The sequence below is a fragment of the Spea bombifrons genome, chromosome 4, assembly GCF_027358695.1.
Source record: "Spea bombifrons isolate aSpeBom1 chromosome 4, aSpeBom1.2.pri, whole genome shotgun sequence".
NCBI lineage: Eukaryota > Metazoa > Chordata > Amphibia > Anura > Pelobatidae > Spea > Spea bombifrons.
In genome coordinates, this window is record NC_071090.1 from 110,386,867 (window position 1) to 110,409,354 (window position 22,488).

General features: G+C 46.0%; 40 non-coding genes across 40 annotated transcripts; all 40 read left to right on the forward strand.

Annotated features, from left to right (window-relative positions):
• The first annotated feature begins 257 nt into the window (after positions 1–257).
• On the forward strand, positions 258–350 carry TRNAI-UAU (transfer RNA isoleucine (anticodon UAU)). Its single transcript is given in 2 exon segments — positions 258–295; positions 315–350. It is a non-coding gene; the product is annotated as a tRNA-Ile (tRNA).
• Positions 351–521: 171 nt separating this feature from the next.
• TRNAE-CUC (transfer RNA glutamic acid (anticodon CUC)) lies at positions 522–593 on the forward strand. The gene has a single exon. It is a non-coding gene; the product is annotated as a tRNA-Glu (tRNA).
• A 1,233-nt stretch (positions 594–1,826) lies between these two features.
• On the forward strand, positions 1,827–1,899 carry TRNAR-CCU (transfer RNA arginine (anticodon CCU)). Its single transcript has one exon. It is a non-coding gene; the product is annotated as a tRNA-Arg (tRNA).
• A 363-nt stretch (positions 1,900–2,262) lies between these two features.
• TRNAI-UAU (transfer RNA isoleucine (anticodon UAU)) lies at positions 2,263–2,355 on the forward strand. The gene is given in 2 exon segments: positions 2,263–2,300; positions 2,320–2,355. It is a non-coding gene; the product is annotated as a tRNA-Ile (tRNA).
• Positions 2,356–3,051: 696 nt separating this feature from the next.
• Positions 3,052–3,123, forward strand: TRNAE-CUC (transfer RNA glutamic acid (anticodon CUC)). The gene has a single exon. It is a non-coding gene; the product is annotated as a tRNA-Glu (tRNA).
• A 710-nt stretch (positions 3,124–3,833) lies between these two features.
• Positions 3,834–3,906, forward strand: TRNAR-CCU (transfer RNA arginine (anticodon CCU)). The gene has a single exon. It is a non-coding gene; the product is annotated as a tRNA-Arg (tRNA).
• A 364-nt stretch (positions 3,907–4,270) lies between these two features.
• TRNAI-UAU (transfer RNA isoleucine (anticodon UAU)) lies at positions 4,271–4,363 on the forward strand. Its single transcript is given in 2 exon segments — positions 4,271–4,308; positions 4,328–4,363. It is a non-coding gene; the product is annotated as a tRNA-Ile (tRNA).
• A 696-nt stretch (positions 4,364–5,059) lies between these two features.
• On the forward strand, positions 5,060–5,131 carry TRNAE-CUC (transfer RNA glutamic acid (anticodon CUC)). The gene has a single exon. It is a non-coding gene; the product is annotated as a tRNA-Glu (tRNA).
• Positions 5,132–5,505: 374 nt separating this feature from the next.
• Positions 5,506–5,598, forward strand: TRNAI-UAU (transfer RNA isoleucine (anticodon UAU)). Its single transcript is given in 2 exon segments — positions 5,506–5,543; positions 5,563–5,598. It is a non-coding gene; the product is annotated as a tRNA-Ile (tRNA).
• Positions 5,599–6,294: 696 nt separating this feature from the next.
• TRNAE-CUC (transfer RNA glutamic acid (anticodon CUC)) lies at positions 6,295–6,366 on the forward strand. Its single transcript has one exon. It is a non-coding gene; the product is annotated as a tRNA-Glu (tRNA).
• Positions 6,367–7,076: 710 nt separating this feature from the next.
• On the forward strand, positions 7,077–7,149 carry TRNAR-CCU (transfer RNA arginine (anticodon CCU)). Its single transcript has one exon. It is a non-coding gene; the product is annotated as a tRNA-Arg (tRNA).
• A 363-nt stretch (positions 7,150–7,512) lies between these two features.
• On the forward strand, positions 7,513–7,605 carry TRNAI-UAU (transfer RNA isoleucine (anticodon UAU)). The gene is given in 2 exon segments: positions 7,513–7,550; positions 7,570–7,605. It is a non-coding gene; the product is annotated as a tRNA-Ile (tRNA).
• Positions 7,606–7,776: 171 nt separating this feature from the next.
• TRNAE-CUC (transfer RNA glutamic acid (anticodon CUC)) lies at positions 7,777–7,848 on the forward strand. The gene has a single exon. It is a non-coding gene; the product is annotated as a tRNA-Glu (tRNA).
• Positions 7,849–9,083: 1,235 nt separating this feature from the next.
• Positions 9,084–9,156, forward strand: TRNAR-CCU (transfer RNA arginine (anticodon CCU)). The gene has a single exon. It is a non-coding gene; the product is annotated as a tRNA-Arg (tRNA).
• Positions 9,157–9,520: 364 nt separating this feature from the next.
• On the forward strand, positions 9,521–9,613 carry TRNAI-UAU (transfer RNA isoleucine (anticodon UAU)). Its single transcript is given in 2 exon segments — positions 9,521–9,558; positions 9,578–9,613. It is a non-coding gene; the product is annotated as a tRNA-Ile (tRNA).
• A 171-nt stretch (positions 9,614–9,784) lies between these two features.
• On the forward strand, positions 9,785–9,856 carry TRNAE-CUC (transfer RNA glutamic acid (anticodon CUC)). Its single transcript has one exon. It is a non-coding gene; the product is annotated as a tRNA-Glu (tRNA).
• A 453-nt stretch (positions 9,857–10,309) lies between these two features.
• TRNAE-CUC (transfer RNA glutamic acid (anticodon CUC)) lies at positions 10,310–10,381 on the forward strand. The gene has a single exon. It is a non-coding gene; the product is annotated as a tRNA-Glu (tRNA).
• A 710-nt stretch (positions 10,382–11,091) lies between these two features.
• On the forward strand, positions 11,092–11,164 carry TRNAR-CCU (transfer RNA arginine (anticodon CCU)). The gene has a single exon. It is a non-coding gene; the product is annotated as a tRNA-Arg (tRNA).
• Positions 11,165–11,527: 363 nt separating this feature from the next.
• On the forward strand, positions 11,528–11,620 carry TRNAI-UAU (transfer RNA isoleucine (anticodon UAU)). Its single transcript is given in 2 exon segments — positions 11,528–11,565; positions 11,585–11,620. It is a non-coding gene; the product is annotated as a tRNA-Ile (tRNA).
• A 171-nt stretch (positions 11,621–11,791) lies between these two features.
• On the forward strand, positions 11,792–11,863 carry TRNAE-CUC (transfer RNA glutamic acid (anticodon CUC)). Its single transcript has one exon. It is a non-coding gene; the product is annotated as a tRNA-Glu (tRNA).
• Positions 11,864–12,316: 453 nt separating this feature from the next.
• On the forward strand, positions 12,317–12,388 carry TRNAE-CUC (transfer RNA glutamic acid (anticodon CUC)). The gene has a single exon. It is a non-coding gene; the product is annotated as a tRNA-Glu (tRNA).
• Positions 12,389–13,098: 710 nt separating this feature from the next.
• On the forward strand, positions 13,099–13,171 carry TRNAR-CCU (transfer RNA arginine (anticodon CCU)). The gene has a single exon. It is a non-coding gene; the product is annotated as a tRNA-Arg (tRNA).
• A 363-nt stretch (positions 13,172–13,534) lies between these two features.
• TRNAI-UAU (transfer RNA isoleucine (anticodon UAU)) lies at positions 13,535–13,627 on the forward strand. The gene is given in 2 exon segments: positions 13,535–13,572; positions 13,592–13,627. It is a non-coding gene; the product is annotated as a tRNA-Ile (tRNA).
• Positions 13,628–13,798: 171 nt separating this feature from the next.
• TRNAE-CUC (transfer RNA glutamic acid (anticodon CUC)) lies at positions 13,799–13,870 on the forward strand. The gene has a single exon. It is a non-coding gene; the product is annotated as a tRNA-Glu (tRNA).
• Positions 13,871–14,323: 453 nt separating this feature from the next.
• Positions 14,324–14,395, forward strand: TRNAE-CUC (transfer RNA glutamic acid (anticodon CUC)). Its single transcript has one exon. It is a non-coding gene; the product is annotated as a tRNA-Glu (tRNA).
• Positions 14,396–15,105: 710 nt separating this feature from the next.
• TRNAR-CCU (transfer RNA arginine (anticodon CCU)) lies at positions 15,106–15,178 on the forward strand. The gene has a single exon. It is a non-coding gene; the product is annotated as a tRNA-Arg (tRNA).
• A 364-nt stretch (positions 15,179–15,542) lies between these two features.
• On the forward strand, positions 15,543–15,635 carry TRNAI-UAU (transfer RNA isoleucine (anticodon UAU)). The gene is given in 2 exon segments: positions 15,543–15,580; positions 15,600–15,635. It is a non-coding gene; the product is annotated as a tRNA-Ile (tRNA).
• Positions 15,636–15,806: 171 nt separating this feature from the next.
• On the forward strand, positions 15,807–15,878 carry TRNAE-CUC (transfer RNA glutamic acid (anticodon CUC)). The gene has a single exon. It is a non-coding gene; the product is annotated as a tRNA-Glu (tRNA).
• A 453-nt stretch (positions 15,879–16,331) lies between these two features.
• TRNAE-CUC (transfer RNA glutamic acid (anticodon CUC)) lies at positions 16,332–16,403 on the forward strand. The gene has a single exon. It is a non-coding gene; the product is annotated as a tRNA-Glu (tRNA).
• A 710-nt stretch (positions 16,404–17,113) lies between these two features.
• On the forward strand, positions 17,114–17,186 carry TRNAR-CCU (transfer RNA arginine (anticodon CCU)). Its single transcript has one exon. It is a non-coding gene; the product is annotated as a tRNA-Arg (tRNA).
• A 364-nt stretch (positions 17,187–17,550) lies between these two features.
• TRNAI-UAU (transfer RNA isoleucine (anticodon UAU)) lies at positions 17,551–17,643 on the forward strand. The gene is given in 2 exon segments: positions 17,551–17,588; positions 17,608–17,643. It is a non-coding gene; the product is annotated as a tRNA-Ile (tRNA).
• Positions 17,644–17,814: 171 nt separating this feature from the next.
• Positions 17,815–17,886, forward strand: TRNAE-CUC (transfer RNA glutamic acid (anticodon CUC)). The gene has a single exon. It is a non-coding gene; the product is annotated as a tRNA-Glu (tRNA).
• Positions 17,887–19,121: 1,235 nt separating this feature from the next.
• Positions 19,122–19,194, forward strand: TRNAR-CCU (transfer RNA arginine (anticodon CCU)). Its single transcript has one exon. It is a non-coding gene; the product is annotated as a tRNA-Arg (tRNA).
• Positions 19,195–19,558: 364 nt separating this feature from the next.
• Positions 19,559–19,651, forward strand: TRNAI-UAU (transfer RNA isoleucine (anticodon UAU)). The gene is given in 2 exon segments: positions 19,559–19,596; positions 19,616–19,651. It is a non-coding gene; the product is annotated as a tRNA-Ile (tRNA).
• Positions 19,652–19,822: 171 nt separating this feature from the next.
• TRNAE-CUC (transfer RNA glutamic acid (anticodon CUC)) lies at positions 19,823–19,894 on the forward strand. The gene has a single exon. It is a non-coding gene; the product is annotated as a tRNA-Glu (tRNA).
• A 453-nt stretch (positions 19,895–20,347) lies between these two features.
• On the forward strand, positions 20,348–20,419 carry TRNAE-CUC (transfer RNA glutamic acid (anticodon CUC)). The gene has a single exon. It is a non-coding gene; the product is annotated as a tRNA-Glu (tRNA).
• A 710-nt stretch (positions 20,420–21,129) lies between these two features.
• Positions 21,130–21,202, forward strand: TRNAR-CCU (transfer RNA arginine (anticodon CCU)). The gene has a single exon. It is a non-coding gene; the product is annotated as a tRNA-Arg (tRNA).
• Positions 21,203–21,566: 364 nt separating this feature from the next.
• TRNAI-UAU (transfer RNA isoleucine (anticodon UAU)) lies at positions 21,567–21,659 on the forward strand. The gene is given in 2 exon segments: positions 21,567–21,604; positions 21,624–21,659. It is a non-coding gene; the product is annotated as a tRNA-Ile (tRNA).
• Positions 21,660–21,830: 171 nt separating this feature from the next.
• On the forward strand, positions 21,831–21,902 carry TRNAE-CUC (transfer RNA glutamic acid (anticodon CUC)). The gene has a single exon. It is a non-coding gene; the product is annotated as a tRNA-Glu (tRNA).
• Positions 21,903–22,355: 453 nt separating this feature from the next.
• On the forward strand, positions 22,356–22,427 carry TRNAE-CUC (transfer RNA glutamic acid (anticodon CUC)). Its single transcript has one exon. It is a non-coding gene; the product is annotated as a tRNA-Glu (tRNA).
• Positions 22,428–22,488: the final 61 nt, after the last annotated feature.

A 22,488-nucleotide genomic window follows, 5' to 3' on the forward strand; every position in this document is an offset into this window, starting at 1 on the left:
TCCATGTCCCAAAACCACCCCTTTAAGCATGGCTCTACAAGCTTGCATGGGAATCACAAAGCTTTCCACACGCCTATTTTGAAAGAAAAAACAGACAATTGGCTTGTGGACTGAAAAGGCTTCAAGCGAACTTTGGTCAAGCTACCTTTCTTAATGTGCAAGAAGCCTTTTCATCAATTTTCGCTGTCCCACAGAGGAGCGTTAAGTTTGCAAGTGACAAAACAAGAAAACCGAGTGTAAGGTGACACCAGCACGAAGCTCCAGTGGCGCAATCGGTTAGCGCGCGGTACTTATAAGGCAGTATTTGTTGAGCAATGCCGAGGTTGTGAGTTCAAGCCTCACCTGGAGCACTTCCCTTTAAGCTTTCAAGTTTTATTTGAAAGATTTTTTTAAGGGATAATGTGCAGGAATATATTTTCTCCAATATTTTCATTAGTAGACGTTAACACGGCTTAATGAAGCACTGACCGCGGTTAAGAACTGCTGGGAGAGTTCATGGTTGCAAACCAACCGACAGCGATTCCCTGGTGGTCTAGTGGCTAGGATTCGGCGCTCTCACCGCCGCGGCCCGGGTTCGATTCCCGGTCAGGGAACGTTTTTAATAAAGTACAGCAAAGATGAGGAGAAATGTTTACATGGAGAGGAGCAGAGAAGTTGGTCCGAATGGTCCCGCGAGCTTTTCTAACAAGTTGAAAAGTCTGCGCATCTGATTTCAAGTTTTAATCCTGAGAGATTAATATTGGAACAAGGAATTTTACAATCTTCAAGGAGTCTCTCTCATTTGGCATGGTGCCAAAAGTTTGGCAAAAAGCATAAATGGTGCTAATCTTTAAAACGAGACCAAAATCCCCGCCACTGGATGAAAGACTTAGTGAGCCTCAACATCTGTGGTGTGGAAGTTATTTGAAAGATTTTTAAGGGATAATGTGCAAGGATATATTGTCTCCCACCTTATCAGTAGTAGACGTGAACACGGCTCAATGAAGGACTGATCGCGGTTAAGAACTGCTGGGAGAGCTCATGGCTTCAGAGCACTCGCCAGCGATTCCCTGGTGGTCTAGTGGCTAGGATTCGGCGCTCTCACCGCCGCGGCCCGGGTTCGATTCCCGGGCAGGGAAGGTTTTTAATAAAGCACAACAAAGACGAGGAGAAATGTTTACATAAAGAGGAGCAGAGAAGTTGGTCCGAATGGCCCCGCAAGCTTTTATAACAATTTGAGAAGGCTGCACATCTGGTTCCAGGCTTGGGACAGGAAGTTGAAAAGAGCATCACAAGAGTGGTGTTTGCACTGTTGTCAGAGTGCAAGTTATGACACCGTGACAGGAAGCACAATTGGAAGCTCAGTCTGGGAGAAAACAAGAGTCCTTCAGTCCAGTCCCCCAAATTGCAGATTGATATTTTAGTGCACGTTAGGGTCCGTTTTGCCTGGACTCCAAACGTATTTGCTGCATGCGTTCTTTGGTTATTGGACTTTGAAAATGAGACCTGCGCCTCCTTGACGTGCTCACCTTGAAGCGTCTATTGAAAACCAGGAAGTCTTAGTATGCAAACGTCTTGCACATGCTCAGAAGCACTCCCAGTAGAAGTCAACCAGGCAAATCAAGCAGGTGCCAAAGAGGTGATTTTCCAGAGGAACGTCCAATTTTTGGGGCTCTTTTCAAAAGACATTCCAAAAGTAGTGTTTGCTTGGTTGTTTTTTTTTCTAATTGACTGTTTTAGCCCAGAGCGATCAGTCGATCTCGTATGTCGGGCAACAAACTAGTCATAATGAGGGCTCTCTGAACCTAGTTTGCAGCCACCAAAACCAGCCAGTGCTGCTACCACATGCCCCAGTGGCCTAATGGATAAGGCACTGGCCTCCTAAGCCAGGGATTGTGGGTTCGAGTCCCATCTGGGGTGCTCTCAATCGAGCAAGTGACTGTTTCGGCCCAGTGTAACACCATCGGCAAGACATCTGCCGGTAGGCAAAGTTTTTTTTTACGCCAGGAATCAATTCCACTCGAAACCCATGTCCCAAAACCACCCCTTTAAGCATGGCTCTACAAGCTTGCATGGGAATCACAAAGCTTTCCACATGCCTATTTTGAAAGAAAAAACAGACAATTGGCTTGTGGACTGAAAAGGCTTCAAGCGAACTTTGGTCAAGCTACCTTTCTTAATGTGCAAGAAGCCTTTTCATCAATTTTCGCTGTCCCACAGAGGAGCGTTAAGTTTGCAAGTGACAAAACAAGAAAACCGAGTGTAAGGTGACACCAGCACGAAGCTCCAGTGGCGCAATCGGTTAGCGCGCGGTACTTATAAGGCAGTATTTGTTGAGCAATGCCGAGGTTGTGAGTTCAAGCCTCACCTGGAGCACTTCCCTTTAAGCTTTCAAGTTTTATTTGAAAGATTTTTTTAAGGGATAATGTGCAGGAATATATTTTCTCCAATATTTTCATTAGTAGACGTTAACACGGCTTAATGAAGCACTGACCGCGGTTAAGAACTGCTGGGAGAGTTCATGGTTGCAAACCAACCGACAGCAATTCCCTGGTGGTCTAGTGGCTAGGATTCGGCGCTCTCACCGCCGCGGCCCGGGTTCGATTCCCGGTCAGTGAACGTTTTTAATAAAGTACAGCAAAGATGAGGAGAAATGTTTACATGGAGAGGAGCAGAGAAGTTGGTCCGAATGGTCCCGCGAGCTTTTCTAACAAGTTGAAAAGTCTGCGCATCTGATTTCAAGTTTTAATCCTGAGAGATTAATATTGGAACAAGGAATTTTACAATCTTCAAGGAGTCTCTCTCATTTGGCATGGTGCCAAAAGTTTGGCAAAAAGCATAAATGGTGCTAATCTTTAAAACGAGACCAAAATCCCCGCCACTGGATGAAAGACTTAGTGAGCCTCAACATCTGTGGTGTGGAAGTTATTTGAAAGATTTTTAAGGGATAATGTGCAAGGATATATTGTCTCCCACCTTATCAGTAGTAGACGTGAACACGGCTCAATAAAGGACTGATCGCGGTTAAGAACTGCTGGGAGAGCTCATGGCTTCAGAGCACTCGCCAGCGATTCCCTGGTGGTCTAGTGGCTAGGATTCGGCGCTCTCACCGCCGCGGCCCGGGTTCGATTCCCGGTCAGGGAAGGTTTTTAATAAAGCACAACAAAGACGAGGAGAAATGTTTACATAAAGAGGAGCAGAGAAGTTGGTCCGAATGGCCCCGCAAGCTTTTATAACAATTTGAGAAGGCTGCACATCTGGTTCCAGGCTTGGGACAGGAAGTTGAAAAGAGCATCACAAGAGTGGTGTTTGCACTGTTGTCAGAGTGCAAGTTATGACACCGTGACAGGAAGCACAATTGGAAGCTCAGTCTGGGAGAAAACAAGAGTCCTTCAGTCCAGTCCCCCAAATTGCAGATTGATATTTTAGTGCACGTTAGGGTCCGTTTTGCCTGGACTCCAAACGTATTTGCTGCATGCGTTCTTTGGTTATTGGACTTTGAAAATGAGACCTGCGCCTCCTTGACGTGCTCACCTTGAAGCGTCTATTGAAAACCAGGAAGTCTTAGTATGCAATCGTCTTGCACATGCTCAGAAGCACTCCCAGTAGAAGTCAACCAGGCAAATCAAGCAGGTGCCAAAGAGGTGATTTTCCAGAGGAACGTCCAATTTTTGGGGCTCTTTTCAAAAGACATTCCAAAAGTAGTGTTTGCTTGGTTGTTTTTTTTTCTAATTGACTGTTTTAGCCCAGAGCGATCAGTCGATCTCGTATGTCGGGCAACAAACTAGAGTCATAATGAGGGCTCTCTGAACCTAGTTTGCAGCCACCAAAACCAGCCAGTGCTGCTACCACATGCCCCAGTGGCCTAATGGATAAGGCACTGGCCTCCTAAGCCAGGGATTGTGGGTTCGAGTCCCATCTGGGGTGCTCTCAATCAAGCAAGTGACCGTTTCGGCCCAGTGTAACGCCATTGGCAAGACATCTGCCGGTAGGCAAGGTTTTTTTTTTACGCCAGGAATCAATTCCACTCGAAATCCATGTCCCAAAACCACCCCTTTAAGCATGGCTCTACAAGCTTGCATGGGAATCACAAAGCTTTCCACACGCCTATTTTGAAAGAAAAAACAGACAATTGGCTTGTGGACTGAAAAGGCTTCAAGCGAACTTTGGTCAAGCTACCTTTCTTAATGTGCAAGAAGCCTTTTCATCAATTTTCGCTGTCCCACAGAGGAGCGTTAAGTTTGCAAGTGACAAAACAAGAAAACCGAGTGTAAGGTGACACCAGCACGAAGCTCCAGTGGCGCAATCGGTTAGCGCGCGGTACTTATAAGGCAGTATTTGTTGAGCAATGCCGAGGTTGTGAGTTCAAGCCTCACCTGGAGCACTTCCCTTTAAGCTTTCAAGTTTTATTTGAAAGATTTTTTTAAGGGATAATGTGCAGGAATATATTTTCTCCAATATTTTCATTAGTAGACGTTAACACGGCTTAATGAAGCACTGACCGCGGTTAAGAACTGCTGGGAGAGTTCATGGTTGCAAACCAACCGACAGCGATTCCCTGGTGGTCTAGTGGCTAGGATTCGGCGCTCTCACCGCCGCGGCCTGGGTTCGATTCCCGGTCAGGGAACGTTTTTAATAAAGTACAGCAAAGATGAGGAGAAATGTTTACATGGAGAGGAGCAGAGAAGTTGGTCCGAATGGTCCCGCGAGCTTTTCTAACAAGTTGAAAAGTCTGCGCATCTGATTTCAAGTTTTAATCCTGAGAGATTAATATTGGAACAAGGAATTTTACAATCTTCAAGGAGTCTCTCTCATTTGGCATGGTGCCAAAAGTTTGGCAAAAAGCATAAATGGTGCTAATCTTTAAAACGAGACCAAAATCCCCGCCACTGGATGAAAGACTTAGTGAGCCTCAACATCTGTGGTGTGGAAGTTATTTGAAAGATTTTTAAGGGATAATGTGCAAGGATATATTGTCTCCCACCTTATCAGTAGTAGACGTGAACACGGCTCAATGAAGGACTGATCGCGGTTAAGAACTGCTGGGAGAGCTCATGGCTTCAGAGCACTCGCCAGCGATTCCCTGGTGGTCTAGTGGCTAGGATTCGGCGCTCTCACCGCCGCGGCCCGGGTTCGATTCCCGGTCAGGGAAGGTTTTTAATAAAGCACAACAAAGACGAGGAGAAATGTTTACATAAAGAGGAGCAGAGAAGTTGGTCCGAATGGCCCCGCAAGCTTTTATAACAATTTGAGAAGGCTGCACATCTGGTTCCAGGCTTGGGACAGGAAGTTGAAAAGAGCATCACAAGAGTGGTGTTTGCACTGTTGTCAGAGTGCAAGTTATGACACCGTGACAGGAAGCACAATTGGAAGCTCAGTCTGGGAGAAAACAAGAGTCCTTCAGTCCAGTCCCCCAAATTGCAGATTGATATTTTAGTGCACGTTAGGGTCCGTTTTGCCTGGACTCCAAACGTATTTGCAAGTGACAAAACAAGAAAACCGAGTGTAAGGTGACACCAGCACGAAGCTCCAGTGGCGCAATCGGTTAGCGCGCGTTACTTATAAGGCAGTATTTGTTGAGCAATGCCGAGGTTGTGAGTTCAAGCCTCACCTGGAGCACTTCCCTTTAAGCTTTCAAGTTTTATTTGAAAGATTTTTTTAAGGGATAATGTGCAGGAATATATTTTCTCCAATATTTTCATTAGTAGACGTTAACACGGCTTAATGAAGCACTGACCGCGGTTAAGAACTGCTGGGAGAGTTCATGGTTGCAAACCAACCGACAGCGATTACCTGGTGGTCTAGTGGCTAGGATTCGGCGCTCTCACCGCCGCGGCCCGGGTTCGATTCCCGGTTAGGGAACGTTTTTAATAAAGTACAGCAAAGATGAGGAGAAATGTTTACATGGAGAGGAGCAGAGAAGTTGGTCCGAATGGTCCCGCGAGCTTTTCTAACAAGTTGAAAAGTCTGCGCATCTGATTTCAAGTTTTAATCCTGAGAGATTAATATTGGAACAAGGAATTTTACAATCTTCAAGGAGTCTCTCTCATTTGGCATGGTGCCAAAAGTTTGGCAAAAAGCATAAATGGTGCTAATCTTTAAAACGAGACCAAAATCCCCGCCACTGGATGAAAGACTTAGTGAGCCTCAACATCTGTGGTGTGGAAGTTATTTGAAAGATTTTTAAGGGATAATGTGCAAGGATATATTGTCTCCCACCTTATCAGTAGTAGACGTGAACACGGCTCAATGAAGGACTGATCGCGGTTAAGAACTGCTGGGAGAGCTCATGGCTTCAGAGCACTCGCCAGCGATTCCCTGGTGGTCTAGTGGTTAGGATTCGGCGCTCTCACCGCCGCGGCCCGGGTTCGATTCCCGGTCAGGGAAGGTTTTTAATAAAGCACAACAAAGACGAGGAGAAATGTTTACATAAAGAGGAGCAGAGAAGTTGGTCCGAATGGCCCCGCAAGCTTTTATAACAATTTGAGAAGGCTGCACATCTGGTTCCAGGCTTGGGACAGGAAGTTGAAAAGAGCATCACAAGAGTGGTGTTTGCACTGTTGTCAGAGTGCAAGTTATGACACCGTGACAGGAAGCACAATTGGAAGCTCAGTCTGGGAGAAAACAAGAGTCCTTCAGTCCAGTCCCCCAAATTGCAGATTGATATTTTAGTGCACGTTAGGGTCCGTTTTGCCTGGACTCCAAACGTATTTGCTGCATGCGTTCTTTGGTTATTGGACTTTGAAAATGAGACCTGCGCCTCCTTGACGTGCTCACCTTGAAGCGTCTATTGAAAACCAGGAAGTCTTAGTATGCAAACGTCTTGCACATGCTCAGAAGCACTCCCAGTAGAAGTCAACCAGGCAAATCAAGCAGGTGCCAAAGAGGTGATTTTCCAGAGGAACGTCCAATTTTTGGGGCTCTTTTCAAAAGACATTCCAAAAGTAGTGTTTGCTTGGTTGTTTTTTTTTCTAATTGACTGTTTTAGCCCAGAGCGATCAGTCGATCTCGTATGTCGGGCAACAAGCTAGAGTCATAATGAGGGCTCTCTGAACCTAGTTTGCAGCCACCAAAACCAGCCAGTGCTGCTACCACATGCCCCAGTGGCCTAATGGTTAAGGCACTGGCCTCCTAAGCCAGGGATTGTGGGTTCGAGTCCCATCTGGGGTGCTCTCAATCGCGCAAGTGACCGTTTCGGCCCAGTGTAACACCATCGGCAAGACATCTGCCGGTAGGCAAAGTTTTTTTTTACGCCAGGAATCAATTCCACTCGAAATCCATGTCCCAAAACCACCCCTTTAAGCATGGCTCTACAAGCTTGCATGGGAATCACAAAGCTTTCCACATGCCTATTTTGAAAGAAAAAACAGACAATTGGCTTGTGGACTGAAAAGGCTTCAAGCGAACTTTGGTCAAGCTACCTTTCTTAATGTGCAAGAAGCCTTTTCATCAATTTTCGCTGTCCCACAGAGGAGCGTTAAGTTTGCAAGTGACAAAACAAGAAAACCGAGTGTAAGGTGACACCAGCACGAAGCTCCAGTGGCGCAATCGGTTAGCGCGCGGTACTTATAAGGCAGTATTTGTTGAGCAATGCCGAGGTTGTGAGTTCAAGCCTCACCTGGAGCACTTCCCTTTAAGCTTTCAAGTTTTATTTGAAAGATTTTTTTAAGGGATAATGTGCAGGAATATATTTTCTCCAATATTTTCATTAGTAGACGTTAACACGGCTTAATGAAGCACTGACCGCGGTTAAGAACTGCTGGGAGAGTTCATGGTTGCAAACCAACCGACAGCAATTCCCTGGTGGTCTAGTGGCTAGGATTCGGCGCTCTCACCGCCGCGGCCCGGGTTCGATTCCCGGTCAGGGAACGTTTTTAATAAAGTACAGCAAAGATGAGGAGAAATGTTTACATGGAGAGGAGCAGAGAAGTTGGTCCGAATGGTCCCGCGAGCTTTTCTAACAAGTTGAAAAGTCTGCGCATCTGATTTCAAGTTTTAATCCTGAGAGATTAATATTGGAACAAGGAATTTTACAATCTTCAAGGAGTCTCTCTCATTTGGCATGGTGCCAAAAGTTTGGCAAAAAGCATAAATGGTGCTAATCTTTAAAACGAGACCAAAATCCCCGCCACTGGATGAAAGACTTAGTGAGCCTCAACATCTGTGGTGTGGAAGTTATTTGAAAGATTTTTAAGGGATAATGTGCAAGGATATATTGTCTCCCACCTTATCAGTAGTAGACGTGAACACGGCTCAATGAAGGACTGATCGCGGTTAAGAACTGCTGGGAGAGCTCATGGCTTCAGAGCACTCGCCAGCGATTCCCTGGTGGTCTAGTGGCTAGGATTCGGCGCTCTCACCGCCGCGGCCCGGGTTCGATTCCCAGTCAGGGAAGGTTTTTAATAAAGCACAACAAAGACGAGGAGAAATGTTTACATAAAGAGGAGCAGAGAAGTTGGTCCGAATGGCCCCGCAAGCTTTTATAACAATTTGAGAAGGCTGCACATCTGGTTCCAGGCTTGGGACAGGAAGTTGAAAAGAGCATCACAAGAGTGGTGTTTGCACTGTTGTCAGAGTGCAAGTTATGACACCGTGACAGGAAGCACAATTGGAAGCTCAGTCTGGGAGAAAACAAGAGTCCTTCAGTCCAGTCCCCCAAATTGCAGATTGATATTTTAGTGCACGTTAGGGTCCGTTTTGCCTGGACTCCAAACGTATTTGCTGCATGCGTTCTTTGGTTATTGGACTTTGAAAATGAGACCTGCGCCTCCTTGACGTGCTCACCTTGAAGCGTCTATTGAAAACCAGGAAGTCTTAGTATGCAAACGTCTTGCACATGCTCAGTAGCACTCCCAGTAGAAGTCAACCAGGCAAATCAAGCAGGTGCCAAAGAGGTGATTTTCCAGAGGAACGTCCAATTTTTGGGGCTCTTTTCAAAAGACATTCCAAAAGTAGTGTTTGCTTGGTTGTTTTTTTTTCTAATTGACTGTTTTAGCCCAGAGCGATCAGTCGATCTCGTATGTCGGGCAACAAACTAGAGTCATAATGAGGGCTCTCTGAACCTAGTTTGCAGCCACCAAAACCAGCCAGTGCTGCTACCACATTCCCCAGTGGCCTAATGGATAAGGCACTGGCCTCCTAAGCCAGGGATTGTGGGTTCGAGTCCCATCTGGGGTGCTCTCAATCGAGCAAGTGACCGTTTGGGCCCAGTGTAACGCCATTGGCAAGACATCTGCCGGTAGGCAAGGTTTTTTTTTTACGCCAGGAATCAATTCCACTCGAAATCCATGTCCCAAAACCACCCCTTTAAGCATGGCTCTACAAGCTTGCATGGGAATCACAAAGCTTTCCACACGCCTATTTTGAAAGAAAAAACAGACAATTGGCTTGTGGACTGAAAAGGCTTCAAGCGAACTTTGGTCAAGCTACCTTTCTTAATGTGCAAGAAGCCTTTTCATCAATTTTCGCTGTCCCACAGAGGAGCGTTAAGTTTGCAAGTGACAAAACAAGAAAACCGAGTGTAAGGTGACACCAGCACGAAGCTCCAGTGGCGCAATCGGTTAGCGCGCGGTACTTATAAGGCAGTATTTGTTGAGCAATGCCAAGGTTGTGAGTTCAAGCCTCACCTGGAGCACTTCCCTTTAAGCTTTCAAGTTTTATTTGAAAGATTTTTTTAAGGGATAATGTGCAGGAATATATTTTCTCCAATATTTTCATTAGTAGACGTTAACACGGCTTAATGAAGCACTGACCGCGGTTAAGAACTGCTGGGAGAGTTCATGGTTGCAAACCAACCGACAGCGATTCCCTGGTGGTCTAGTGGCTAGGATTCGGCGCTCTCACCGCCGCGGCCCGGGTTCGATTCCCGGTCAGGGAACGTTTTTAATAAAGTACAGCAAAGATGAGGAGAAATGTTTACATGGAGAGGAGCAGAGAAGTTGGTCCGAATGGTCCCGCGAGCTTTTCTAACAAGTTGAAAAGTCTGCGCATCTGATTTCAAGTTTTAATCCTGAGAGATTAATATTGGAACAAGGAATTTTACAATCTTCAAGGAGTCTCTCTCATTTGGCATGGTGCCAAAAGTTTGGCAAAAAGCATAAATGGTGCTAATCTTTAAAACGAGACCAAAATCCCCGCCACTGGATGAAAGACTTAGTGAGCCTCAACATCTGTGGTGTGGAAGTTATTTGAAAGATTTTTAAGGGATAATGTGCAAGGATATATTGTCTCCCACCTTATCCGTAGTAGACGTGAACACGGCTCAATGAAGGACTGATCGCGGTTAAGAACTGCTGGGAGAGCTCATGGCTTCAGAGCACTCGCCAGCGATTCCCTGGTGGTCTAGTGGCTAGGATTCGGCGCTCTCACCGCCGCGGCCCGGGTTCGATTCCCGGTCAGGGAAGGTTTTTAATAAAGCACAACAAAGACGAGGAGAAATGTTTACATAAAGAGGAGCAGAGAAGTTGGTCCGAATGGCCCCGCAAGCTTTTATAACAATTTGAGAAGGCTGCACATCTGGTTCCAGGCTTGGGACAGGAAGTTGAAAAGAGCATCACAAGAGTGGTGTTTGCACTGTTGTCAGAGTGCAAGTTATGACACCGTGACAGGAAGCACAATTGGAAGCTCAGTCTGGGAGAAAACAAGAGTCCTTCAGTCCAGTCCCCCAAATTGCAGATTGATATTTTAGTGCACGTTAGGGTCCGTTTTGCCTGGACTCCAAACGTATTTGCTGCATGCGTTCTTTGGTTATTGGACTTTGAAAATGAGACCTGCGCCTCCTTGACGTGCTCACCTTGAAGCGTCTATTGAAAACCAGGAAGTCTTAGTATGCAAACGTCTTGCACATGCTCAGTAGCACTCCCAGTAGAAGTCAACCAGGCAAATCAAGCAGGTGCCAAAGAGGTGATTTTCCAGAGGAACGTCCAATTTTTGGGGCTCTTTTCAAAAGACATTCCAAAAGTAGTGTTTGCTTGGTTGTTTTTTTTTCTAATTGACTGTTTTAGCCCAGAGCGATCAGTCGATCTCGTATGTCGGGCAACAAACTAGAGTCATAATGAGGGCTCTCTGAACCTAGTTTGCAGCCACCAAAACCAGCCAGTGCTGCTACCACATGCCCCAGTGGCCTAATGGATAAGGCACTGGCCTCCTAAGCCAGGGATTGTGGGTTCGAGTCCCATCTGGGGTGCTCTCAATCGAGCAAATGACCGTTTCAGCCCAGTGTAACACCATTGGCAAGACATCTGCCGGTAGGCAAGGGTTTTTTTTACGCCAGGAATCAATTCCACTCGAAATCCATGTCCCAAAACCACCCCTTTAAGCATGGCTCTACAAGCTTGCATGGGAATCACAAAGCTTTCCACACGCCTATTTTGAAAGAAAAAACAGACAATTGGCTTGTGGACTGAAAAGGCTTCAAGCGAACTTTGGTCAAGCTACCTTTCTTAATGTGCAAGAAGCCTTTTCATCAATTTTCGCTGTCCCACAGAGGAGCGTTAAGTTTGCAAGTGACAAAACAAGAAAACCGAGTGTAAGGTGACACCAGCACGAAGCTCCAGTGGCGCAATCGGTTAGCGCGCGGTACTTATAAGGCAGTATTTGTTGAGCAATGCCGAGGTTGTGAGTTCAAGCCTCACCTGGAGCACTTCCCTTTAAGCTTTCAAGTTTTATTTGAAAGATTTTTTTAAGGGATAATGTGCAGGAATATATTTTCTCCAATATTTTCATTAGTAGACGTTAACACGGCTTAATGAAGCACTGACCGCGGTTAAGAACTGCTGGGAGAGTTCATGGTTCCAAACCAACCGACAGCGATTCCCTGGTGGTCTAGTGGCTAGGATTCGGCGCTCTCACCGCCGCGGCCCGGGTTCGATTCCCGGTCAGGGAACGTTTTTAATAAAGTACAGCAAAGATGAGGAGAAATGTTTACATGGAGAGGAGCAGAGAAGTTGGTCCGAATGGTCCCGCGAGCTTTTCTAACAAGTTGAAAAGTCTGCGCATCTGATTTCAAGTTTTAATCCTGAGAGATTAATATTGGAACAAGGAATTTTACAATCTTCAAGGAGTCTCTCTCATTTGGCATGGTGCCAAAAGTTTGGCAAAAAGCATAAATGGTGCTAATCTTTAAAACGAGACCAAAATCCCCGCCACTGGATGAAAGACTTAGTGAGCCTCAACATCTGTGGTGTGGAAGTTATTTGAAAGATTTTTAAGGGATAATGTGCAAGGATATATTGTCTCCCACCTTATCAGTAGTAGACGTGAACACGGCTCAATGAAGGACTGGTCGCGGTTAAGAACTGCTGGGAGAGCTCATGGCTTCAGAGCACTCGCCAGCGATTCCCTGGTGGTCTAGTGGCTAGGATTCGGCGCTCTCACCGCCGCGGCCCGGGTTCGATTCCCGGTCAGGGAAGGTTTTTAATAAAGCACAACAAAGACGAGGAGAAATGTTTACATAAAGAGGAGCAGAGAAGTTGGTCCGAATGGCCCCGCAAGCTTTTATAACAATTTGAGAAGGCTGCACATCTGGTTCCAGGCTTGGGACAGGAAGTTGAAAAGAGCATCACAAGAGTGGTGTTTGCACTGTTGTCAGAGTGCAAGTTATGACACCGTGACAGGAAGCACAATTGGAAGCTCAGTCTGGGAGAAAACAAGAGTCCTTCAGTCCAGTCCCCCAAATTGCAGATTGATATTTTAGTGCACGTTAGGGTCCGTTTTGCCTGGACTCCAAACGTATTTGCTGCATGCGTTCTTTGGTTATTGGACTTTGAAAATGAGACCTGCGCCTCCTTGACGTGCTCACCTTGAAGCGTCTATTGAAAACCAGGAAGTCTTAGTATGCAAACGTCTTGCACATGCTCAGTAGCACTCCCAGTAGAAGTCAACCAGGCAAATCAAGCAGGTGCCAAAGAGGTGATTTTCCAGAGGAACGTCCAATTTTTGGGGCTCTTTTCAAAAGACATTCCAAAAGTAGTGTTTGCTTGGTTGTTTTTTTTTCTAATTGACTGTTTTAGCCCAGAGCGATCAGTCGATCTCGTATGTCGGGCAACAAACTAGAGTCATAATGAGGGCTCTCTGAACCTAGTTTGCAGCCACCAAAACCAGCCAGTGCTGCTACCACATGCCCCAGTGGCCTAATGGATAAGGCACTGGCCTCCTAAGCCAGGGATTGTGGGTTCAAGTCCCATCTGGGGTGCTCTCAATCGAGCAAGTGACCGTTTCAGCCCAGTGTAACGCCATTGGCAAGACGTCTGCCGTTAGGCAAGGTTTTTTTTTACGCCAGGAATCAATTCCACTCGAAATCCATGTCCCAAAACCACCCCTTTAAGCATGGCTCTACAAGCTTGCATGGGAATCACAAAGCTTTCCACACGCCTATTTTGAAAGAAAAAACAGACAATTGGCTTGTGGACTGAAAAGGCTTCAAGCGAACTTTGGTCAAGCTACCTTTCTTAATGTGCAAGAAGCCTTTTCATCAATTTTCGCTGTCCCACAGAGGAGCGTTAAGTTTGCAAGTGACAAAACAAGAAAACCGAGTGTAAGGTGACACCAGCACGAAGCTCCAGTGGCGCAATCGGTTAGCGCGCGGTACTTATAAGGCAGTATTTGTTGAGCAATGCCGAGGTTGTGAGTTCAAGCCTCACCTGGAGCACTTCCCTTTAAGCTTTCAAGTTTTATTTGAAAGATTTTTTTAAGGGATAATGTGCAGGAATATATTTTCTCCAATATTTTCATTAGTAGACGTTAACACGGCTTAATGAAGCACTGACCGCGGTTAAGAACTGCTGGGAGAGTTCATGGTTGCAAACCAACCGACAGCGATTCCCTGGTGGTCTAGTGGCTAGGATTCGGCGCTCTCACCGCCGCGGCCCGGGTTCGATTCCCGGTCAGGGAACGTTTTTAATAAAGTACAGCAAAGATGAGGAGAAATGTTTACATGGAGAGGAGCAGAGAAGTTGGTCCGAATGGTCCCGCGAGCTTTTCTAACAAGTTGAAAAGTCTGCGCATCTGATTTCAAGTTTTAATCCTGAGAGATTAATATTGGAACAAGGAATTTTACAATCTTCAAGGAGTCTCTCTCATTTGGCATGGTGCCAAAAGTTTGGCAAAAAGCATAAATGGTGCTAATCTTTAAAACGAGACCAAAATCCCCGCCACTGGATGAAAGACTTAGTGAGCCTCAACATCTGTGGTGTGGAAGTTATTTGAAAGATTTTTAAGGGATAATGTGCAAGGATATATTGTCTCCCACCTTATCAGTAGTAGACGTGAACACGGCTCAATGAAGGACTGATCGCGGTTAAGAACTGCTGGGAGAGCTCATGGCTTCAGAGCACTCGCCAGCGATTCCCTGGTGGTCTAGTGGCTAGGATTCGGCGCTCTCACCGCCGCGGCCCGGGTTCGATTCCCGGTCAGGGAAGGTTTTTAATAAAGCACAACAAAGACGAGGAGAAATGTTTACATAAAGAGGAGCAGAGAAGTTGGTCCGAATGGCCCCGCAAGCTTTTATAACAATTTGAGAAGGCTGCACATCTGGTTCCAGGCTTGGGACAGGAAGTTGAAAAGAGCATCACAAGAGTGGTGTTTGCACTGTTGTCAGAGTGCAAGTTATGACACCGTGACAGGAAGCACAATTGGAAGCTCAGTCTGGGAGAAAACAAGAGTCCTTCAGTCCAGTCCCCCAAATTACAAATTGATATTTTAGTGCACGTTAGGGTCCGTTTTGCCTGGACTCCAAACGTATTTGCTGCATGCGTTCTTTGGTTATTGGACTTTGAAAATGAGACCTGCGCCTCCTTGACGTGCTCACCTTGAAGCGTCTCTTGAAAACCAGGAAGTCTTAGTATGCAAACGTCTTGCACATGCTCAGTAGCACTCCCAGTAGAAGTCAACCAGGCAAATCAAGCAGGTGCCAAAGAGGTGATTTTCCAGAGGAACGTCCAATTTTTGGGGCTCTTTTCAAAAGACATTCCAAAAGTAGTGTTTGCTTGGTTGTTTTTTTTTCTAATTGACTGTTTTAGCCCAGAGCGATCAGTCGATCTCGTATGTCGGGCAACAAACTAGAGTCATAATGAGGGCTCTCTGAACCTAGTTTGCAGCCACCAAAACCAGCCAGTGCTGCTACCACATGCCCCAGTGGCCTAATGGATAAGGCACTGGCCTCCTAAGCCAGGGATTGTGGGTTCGAGTCCCATCTGGGGTGCTCTCAATCGAGCAAGTGACCGTTTCAGCCCAGTGTAATGCCATTGGCAAGACATCTGCCGGTAGGCAAGGTTTTTTTTTTCCGCCAGGAATCAATTCCACTCGAAATCCATGTCCCAAAACCACCCCTTTAAGCATGGCTCTACAAGCTTGCATGGGAATCACAAAGCTTTCCACACGCCTATTTTGAAAGAAAAAACAGACAATTGGCTTGTGGACTGAAAAGGCTTCAAGCGAACTTTGGTCAAGCTACCTTTCTTAATGTGCAAGAAGCCTTTTCATCAATTTTCGCTGTCCCACAGAGGAGCGTTAAGGTTGCAAGTGAGAAAACAAGAAAACCGAGTGTAAGCTGACACCAGCACGAAGCTCCAGTGGCGCAATCGGTTAGCGCGCGGTACTTATAAGGCAGTATTTGTTGAGCAATGCCGAGGTTGTGAGTTCAAGCCTCACCTGGAGCACTTCCCTTTAAGCTTTCAAGTTTTATTTGAAAGATTTTTTTAAGGGATAATGTGCAGGAATATATTTTCTCCAATATTTTCATTAGTAGACGTTAACACGGCTTAATGAAGCACTGACCGCGGTTAAGAACTGCTGGGAGAGTTCATGGTTCCAAACCAACCAACAGCAACTCCCTGGTGGTCTAGTGGCTAGGATTCGGCGCTCTCACCGCCGCGGCCCGGGTTCGATTCCCGGTCAGGGAATGTTTTTAATAAAGTACAGCAAAGATGAGGAGAAATGTTTACATGGAGAGGAGCAGAGAAGTTGGTCCGAATGGTCCCGCGAGCTTTTCTAACAAGTTGAAAAGTCTGCGTATCTGATTTCAAGTTTTAATCCTGAGAGATTAATATTGGAACAAGGAATTTTACAATCTTCAAGGAGTCTCTCTCATTTGGCATGGTGCCAAAAGTTTGGCAAAAAGCATAAATGGTGCTAATCTTTAAAACGAGACCAAAATCCCCGCCACTGGATGAAAGACTTAGTGAGCCTCAACATCTGTGGTGTGGAAGTTATTTGAAAGATTTTTAAGGGATAATGTGCAAGGATATATTGTCTCCCACCTTATCAGTAGTAGACGTGAACACGGCTCAATGAAGGACTGATCACGGTTAAGAACTGCTGGGAGAGCTCATGGCTTCAGAGCACTCGCCAGCGATTCCCTGGTGGTCTAGTGGCTAGGATTCGGCGCTCTCACCGCCGCGGCCCGGGTTCGATTCCCGGTCAGGGAAGGTTTTTAATAAAGCACAACAAAGATGAGGAGAAATGTTTACATAAAGAGGAGCAGAGAAGTTGGTCCGAATGGCCCCGCAAGCTTTTATAACAATTTGAGAAGGCTGCACATCTGGTTCCAGGCTTGGGACAGGAAGTTGAAAAGAGCATCACAAGAGTGGTGTTTGCACTGTTGTCAGAGTGCAAGTTATGACACCGTGACAGGAAGCACAATTGGAAGCTCAGTCTGGGAGAAAACAAGAGTCCTTCAGTCCAGTCCCCCAAATTGCAGATTGATATTTTAGTGCACGTTAGGGTCCGTTTTGCCTGGACTCCAAACGTATTTGCTGCATGCGTTCTTTGGTTATTGGACTTTGAAAATGAGACCTGCGCCTCCTTGACGTGCTCACCTTGAAGCGTCTATTGAAAACCAGGAAGTCTTAGTATGCAAACGTCTTGCACATGCTCAGTAGCACTCCCAGTAGAAGTCAACCAGGCAAATCAAGCAGGTGCCAAAGAGGTGATTTTCCAGAGGAACGTCCAATTTTTGGGGCTCTTTTCAAAAGACATTCCAAAAGTAGTGTTTGCTTGGTTGTTTTTTTTTCTAATTGACTGTTTTAGCCCAGAGCGATCAGTCGATCTCGTATGTCGGGCAACAAACTAGAGTCATAATGAGGGCTCTCTGAACCTAGTTTGCAGCCACCAAAACCAGCCAGTGCTGCTACCACATACCCCAGTGGCCTAATGGATAAGGCACTGGCCTCCTAATCCAGGGATTGTGGGTTCAAGTCCCATCTGGGGTGCTCTCAATCGAGCAAGTGACCGTTTCGGCCCAGTGTTATGCCATTGGCAAGACATCTGCCGGTAGGCAAGGTTTTTTTTTTCCGCCAGGAATCAATTCCACTCGAAATCCATGTCCCAAAACCACCCCTTTAAGCATGGCTCTACAAGCTTGCATGGGAATCACAAAGCTTTCCACACGCCTATTTTGAAAGAAAAAACAGACAATTGGCTTGTGGACTGAAAAGGCTTCAAGCGAACTTTGGTCAAGCTACCTTTCTTAATGTGCAAGAAGCCTTTTCATCAATTTTCGCTGTCCCACAGAGGAGCGTTAAGGTTGCAAGTGAGAAAACAAGAAAACCGAGTGTAAGCTGACACCAGCACGAAGCTCCAGTGGCGCAATCGGTTAGCGCGCGGTACTTATAAGGCAGTATTTGTTGAGCAATGCCGAGGTTGTGAGTTCAAGCCTCACCTGGAGCACTTCCCTTTAAGCTTTCAAGTTTTATTTGAAAGATTTTTTTAAGGGATAATGTGCAGGAATATATTTTCTCCAATATTTTCATTAGTAGACGTTAACACGGCTTAATGAAGCACTGACCGCGGTTAAGAACTGCTGGGAGAGTTCATGGTTCCAAACCAACAAACAGCGATTCCCTGGTGGTCTAGTGGCTAGGATTCGGCGCTCTCACCGCCGCGGCCCGGGTTCGATTCCCGGTCAGGGAATGTTTTTAATAAAGTACAGCAAAGATGAGGAGAAATGTTTACATGGAGAGGAGCAGAGAAGTTGGTCCGAATGGTCCCGCGAGCTTTTCTAACAAGTTGAAAAGTCTGCGTATCTGATTTCAAGTTTTAATCCTGAGAGATTAATATTGGAACAAGGAATTTTACAATCTTCAAGGAGTCTCTCTCATTTGGCATGGTGCCAAAAGTTTGGCAAACAGCATAAATGGTGCTAATCTTTAAAACGAGACCAAAATCCCCGCCACTGGATGAAAGACTTAGTGAGCCTCAACATCTGTGGTGTGGAAGTTATTTGAAAGATTTTTAAGGGATAATGTGCAAGGATATATTGTCTCCCACCTTATCAGTAGTAGACGTGAACACGGCTCAATGAAGGACTGATCGCGGTTAAGAACTGCTGGGAGAGCTCATGGCTTCAGAGTACTCGCCAGCGATTCCCTGGTGGTCTAGTGGCTAGGATTCGGCGCTCTCACCGTCGCGACCCGGGTTCGATTCCCGGTCAGGGAAGGTTTTTAATAAAGCACAACAAAGATGAGGAGAAATGTTTACATAAAGAGGAGCAGAGAAGTTGGTCCGAATGGCCCCGCAAGCTTTTATAACAATTTGAGAAGGCTGCACATCTGGTTCCAGGCTTGGGACAGGAAGTTGAAAAGAGCATCACAAGAGTGGTGTTTGCACTGTTGTCAGAGTGCAAGTTATGACACCGTGACAGGAAGCACAATTGGAAGCTCAGTCTGGGAGAAAACAAGAGTCCTTCAGTCCAGTCCCCCAAATTGCAGATTGATATTTTAGTGCACGTTAGGGTCCGTTTTGCCTGGACTCCAAACGTATTTGCTGCATGCGTTCTTTGGTTATTGGACTTTGAAAATGAGACCTGCGCCTCCTTGACGTGCTCACCTTGAAGCGTCTATTGAAAACCAGGAAGTCTTAGTATGCAAACGTCTTGCACATGCTCAGTAGCACTCCCAGTAGAAGTCAACCAGGCAAATCAAGCAGGTGCCAAAGAGGTGATTTTCCAGAGGAACGTCCAATTTTTGGGGCTCTTTTCAAAAGACATTCCAAAAGTAGTGTTTGCTTGGTTGTTTTTTTTTCTAATTGACTGTTTTAGCCCAGAGCGATCAGTCGATCTCGTATGTCGGGCAACAAACTAGAGTCATAATGAGGGCTCTCTGAACCTAGTTTGCAGCCACCAAAACCAGCCAGTGCTGCTACCACATGCCCCAGTGGCCTAATGGATAAGGCACTGGCCTCCTAAGCCAGGGATTGTGGGTTCGAGTCCCATCTGGGGTGCTCTCAATCGAGCAAGTGACCGTTTCGGCCCAGTGTAATGCCATTGGCAAGACATCTGCCGGTAGGCAAGGTTTTTTTTTTCCGCCAGGAATCAATTCCACTCGAAATCCATGTCCCAAAACCACCCCTTTAAGCATGGCTCTACAAGCTTGCATGGGAATCACAAAGCTTTCCACACGCCTATTTTGAAAGAAAAAACAGACAATTGGCTTGTGGACTGAAAAGGCTTCAAGCGATCTTTGGTCAAGCTACCTTTCTTAATGTGCAAGAAGCCTTTTCATCAATTTTCGCTGTCTCACAGAGGAGCGTTAAGGTTGCAAGTGAGAAAACAAGAAAACCGAGTGTAAGCTGACACCAGCACAACGCTCCAGTGGTGCAATCGGTTAGCGCGCGGTACTTATAAGGCAGTATTTGTTGAGCAATGCCGAGGTTGTGAGTTCAAGCCTCTCCTGGAGCACTTCCCTTTAAGCTTTCAAGTTTTATTTGAAAGATTTTTTTAAGGGATAATGTGCAGGAATATATTTTCTCCAATATTTTCATTAGTAGACGTTAACACGGCTTAATGAAGCACTGACCGCGGTTAAGAACTGCTGGGAGAGTTCATGGTTCCAAACCAACCAACAGCGATTCCCTGGTGGTCTAGTGGCTAGGATTCGGCGCTCTCACCGCCGCGGCCCGGGTTCGATTCCCGGTCAGGGAATGTTTTTAATAAAGTACAGCAAAGATGAGGAGAAATGTTTACATGGAGAGGAGCAGAGAAGTTGGTCCGAATGGTCCCGCGAGCTTTTCTAACAAGTTGAAAAGTCTGCGTATCTGATTTCAAGTTTTAATCCTGAGAGATTAATATTGGAACAAGGAATTTTACAATCTTCAAGGAGTCTCTCTCATTTGGCATGGTGCCAAAAGTTTGGCAAAAAGCATAAATGGTGCTAATCTTTAAAACGAGACCAAAATCCCCGCCACTGGATGAAAGACTTAGTGAGCCTCAACATCTGTGGTGTGGAAGTTATTTGAAAGATTTTTAAGGGATAATGTGCAAGGATATATTGTCTCCCACCTTATCAGTAGTAGACGTGAACACGGCTCAATGAAGGACTGATCGCGGTTAAGAACTGCTGGGAGAGCTCATGGCTTCAGGGCACTCGCCAGCGATTCCCTGGTGGTCTAGTGGCTAGGATTCGGCGCTCTCACCGCCGCGGCCCGGGTTCGATTCCCGGTCAGGGAAGGTTTTTAATAAAGCACAACAAAGATGAGGAGAAATGTTTACATAAAGAGGAGCAGAGAAGTTGGTCCGAATGGCCCCGCAAGCTTTTATAACAATTTGAGAAGGCTGCACATCTGGTTCCAGGCTTGGGACAGGAAGTTGAAAAGAGCATCACAAGAGTGGTGTTTGCACTGTTGTCAGAGTGCAAGTTATGACACCGTGACAGGAAGCACAATTGGAGGCTCAGTCTGGGAGAAAACAAGAGTCCTTCAGTCCAGTCCCCCAAATTGCAGATTGATATTTTAGTGCACGTTAGGGTCCGTTTTGCCTGGACTCCAAACGTATTTGCTGCATGCGTTCTTTGGTTATTGGACTTTGAAAATGAGACCTGCGCCTCCTTGACGTGCTCACCTTGAAGCGTCTATTGAAAACCAGGAAGTCTTAGTATGCAAACGTCTTGCACATGCTCAGTAGCACTCCCAGTAGAAGTCAACCAGGCAAATCAAGCAGGTGCCAAAGAGGTGATTTTCCAGAGGAACGTCCAATTTTTGGGGCTCTTTTCAAAAGACATTCCAAAAGTAGTGTTTGCTTGGTTGTTTTTTTTTCTAATTGACTGTTTTAGCCCAGAGCGATCAGTCGATCTCGTATGTCGGGCAACAAACTAGAGTCATAATGAGGGCTCTCTGAACCTAGTTTGCAGCCACCAAAACCAGCCAGTGCTGCTACCACATGCCCCAGTGGCCTAATGGATAAGGCACTGGCCTCCTAAGCCAGGGATTGTGGGTTCAAGTCCCATCTGGGGTGCTCTCAATCGAGCAAGTGACCGTTTCGGCCCAGTGTAATGCCATTGGCAAGACATCTGCCGGTAGGCAAGGTTTTTTTTTTCCGCCAGGAATCAATTCCACTCGAAATCCATGTCCCAAAACCACCCCTTTAAGCATGGCTCTACAAGCTTGCATGGGAATCACAAAGCTTTCCACACGCCTATTTTGAAAGAAAAAACAGACAATTGGCTTGTGGACTGAAAAGGCTTCAAGCGATCTTTGGTCAAGCTACCTTTCTTAATGTGCAAGAAGCCTTTTCATCAATTTTCGCTGTCTCACAGAGGAGCGTTAAGGTTGCAAGTGAGAAAACAAGAAAACCGAGTGTAAGCTGACACCAGCACGAAGCTCCAGTGGTGCAATCGGTTAGCGCGCGGTACTTATAAGGCAGTATTTGTTGAGCAATGCCGAGGTTGTGAGTTCAAGCCTCTCCTGGAGCACTTCCCTTTAAGCTTTCAAGTTTTATTTGAAAGATTTTTTTAAGGGATAATGTGCAGGAATATATTTTCTCCAATATTTTCATTAGTAGACGTTAACACGGCTTAATGAAGCACTGACCGCGGTTAAGAACTGCTGGGAGAGTTCATGGTTCCAAACCAACCAACAGCGATTCCCTGGTGGTCTAGTGGCTAGGATTCGGCGCTCTCACCGCCGCGGCCCGGGTTCGATTCCCGGTCAGGGAATGTTTTTAATAAAGTACAGCAAAGATGAGGAGAAATGTTTACATGGAGAGGAGCAGAGAAGTTGGTCCGAATGGTCCCGCGAGCTTTTCTAACAAGTTGAAAAGTCTGCGTATCTGATTTCAAGTTTTAATCCTGAGAGATTAATATTGGAACAAGGAATTTTACAATCTTCAAGGAGTCTCTCTCATTTGGCATGGTGCCAAAAGTTTGGCAAAAAGCATAAATGGTGCTAATCTTTAAAACGAGACCAAAATCCCCGCCACTGGATGAAAGACTTAGTGAGCCTCAACATCTGTGGTGTGGAAGTTATTTGAAAGATTTTTAAGGGATAATGTGCAAGGATATATTGTCTCCCACCTTATCAGTAGTAGACGTGAACACGGCTCAATGAAGGACTGATCGCGGTTAAGAACTGCTGGGAGAGCTCATGGCTTCAGGGCACTCACCAGCGATTCCCTGGTGGTCTAGTGGCTAGGATTCGGCGCTCTCACCGCCGCGGCCCGGGTTCGATTCCCGGTCAGGGAAGGTTTTTAATAAAGCACAACAAAGATGAGGAGAAATGTTTACATAAAGAGGAGCAGAGAAG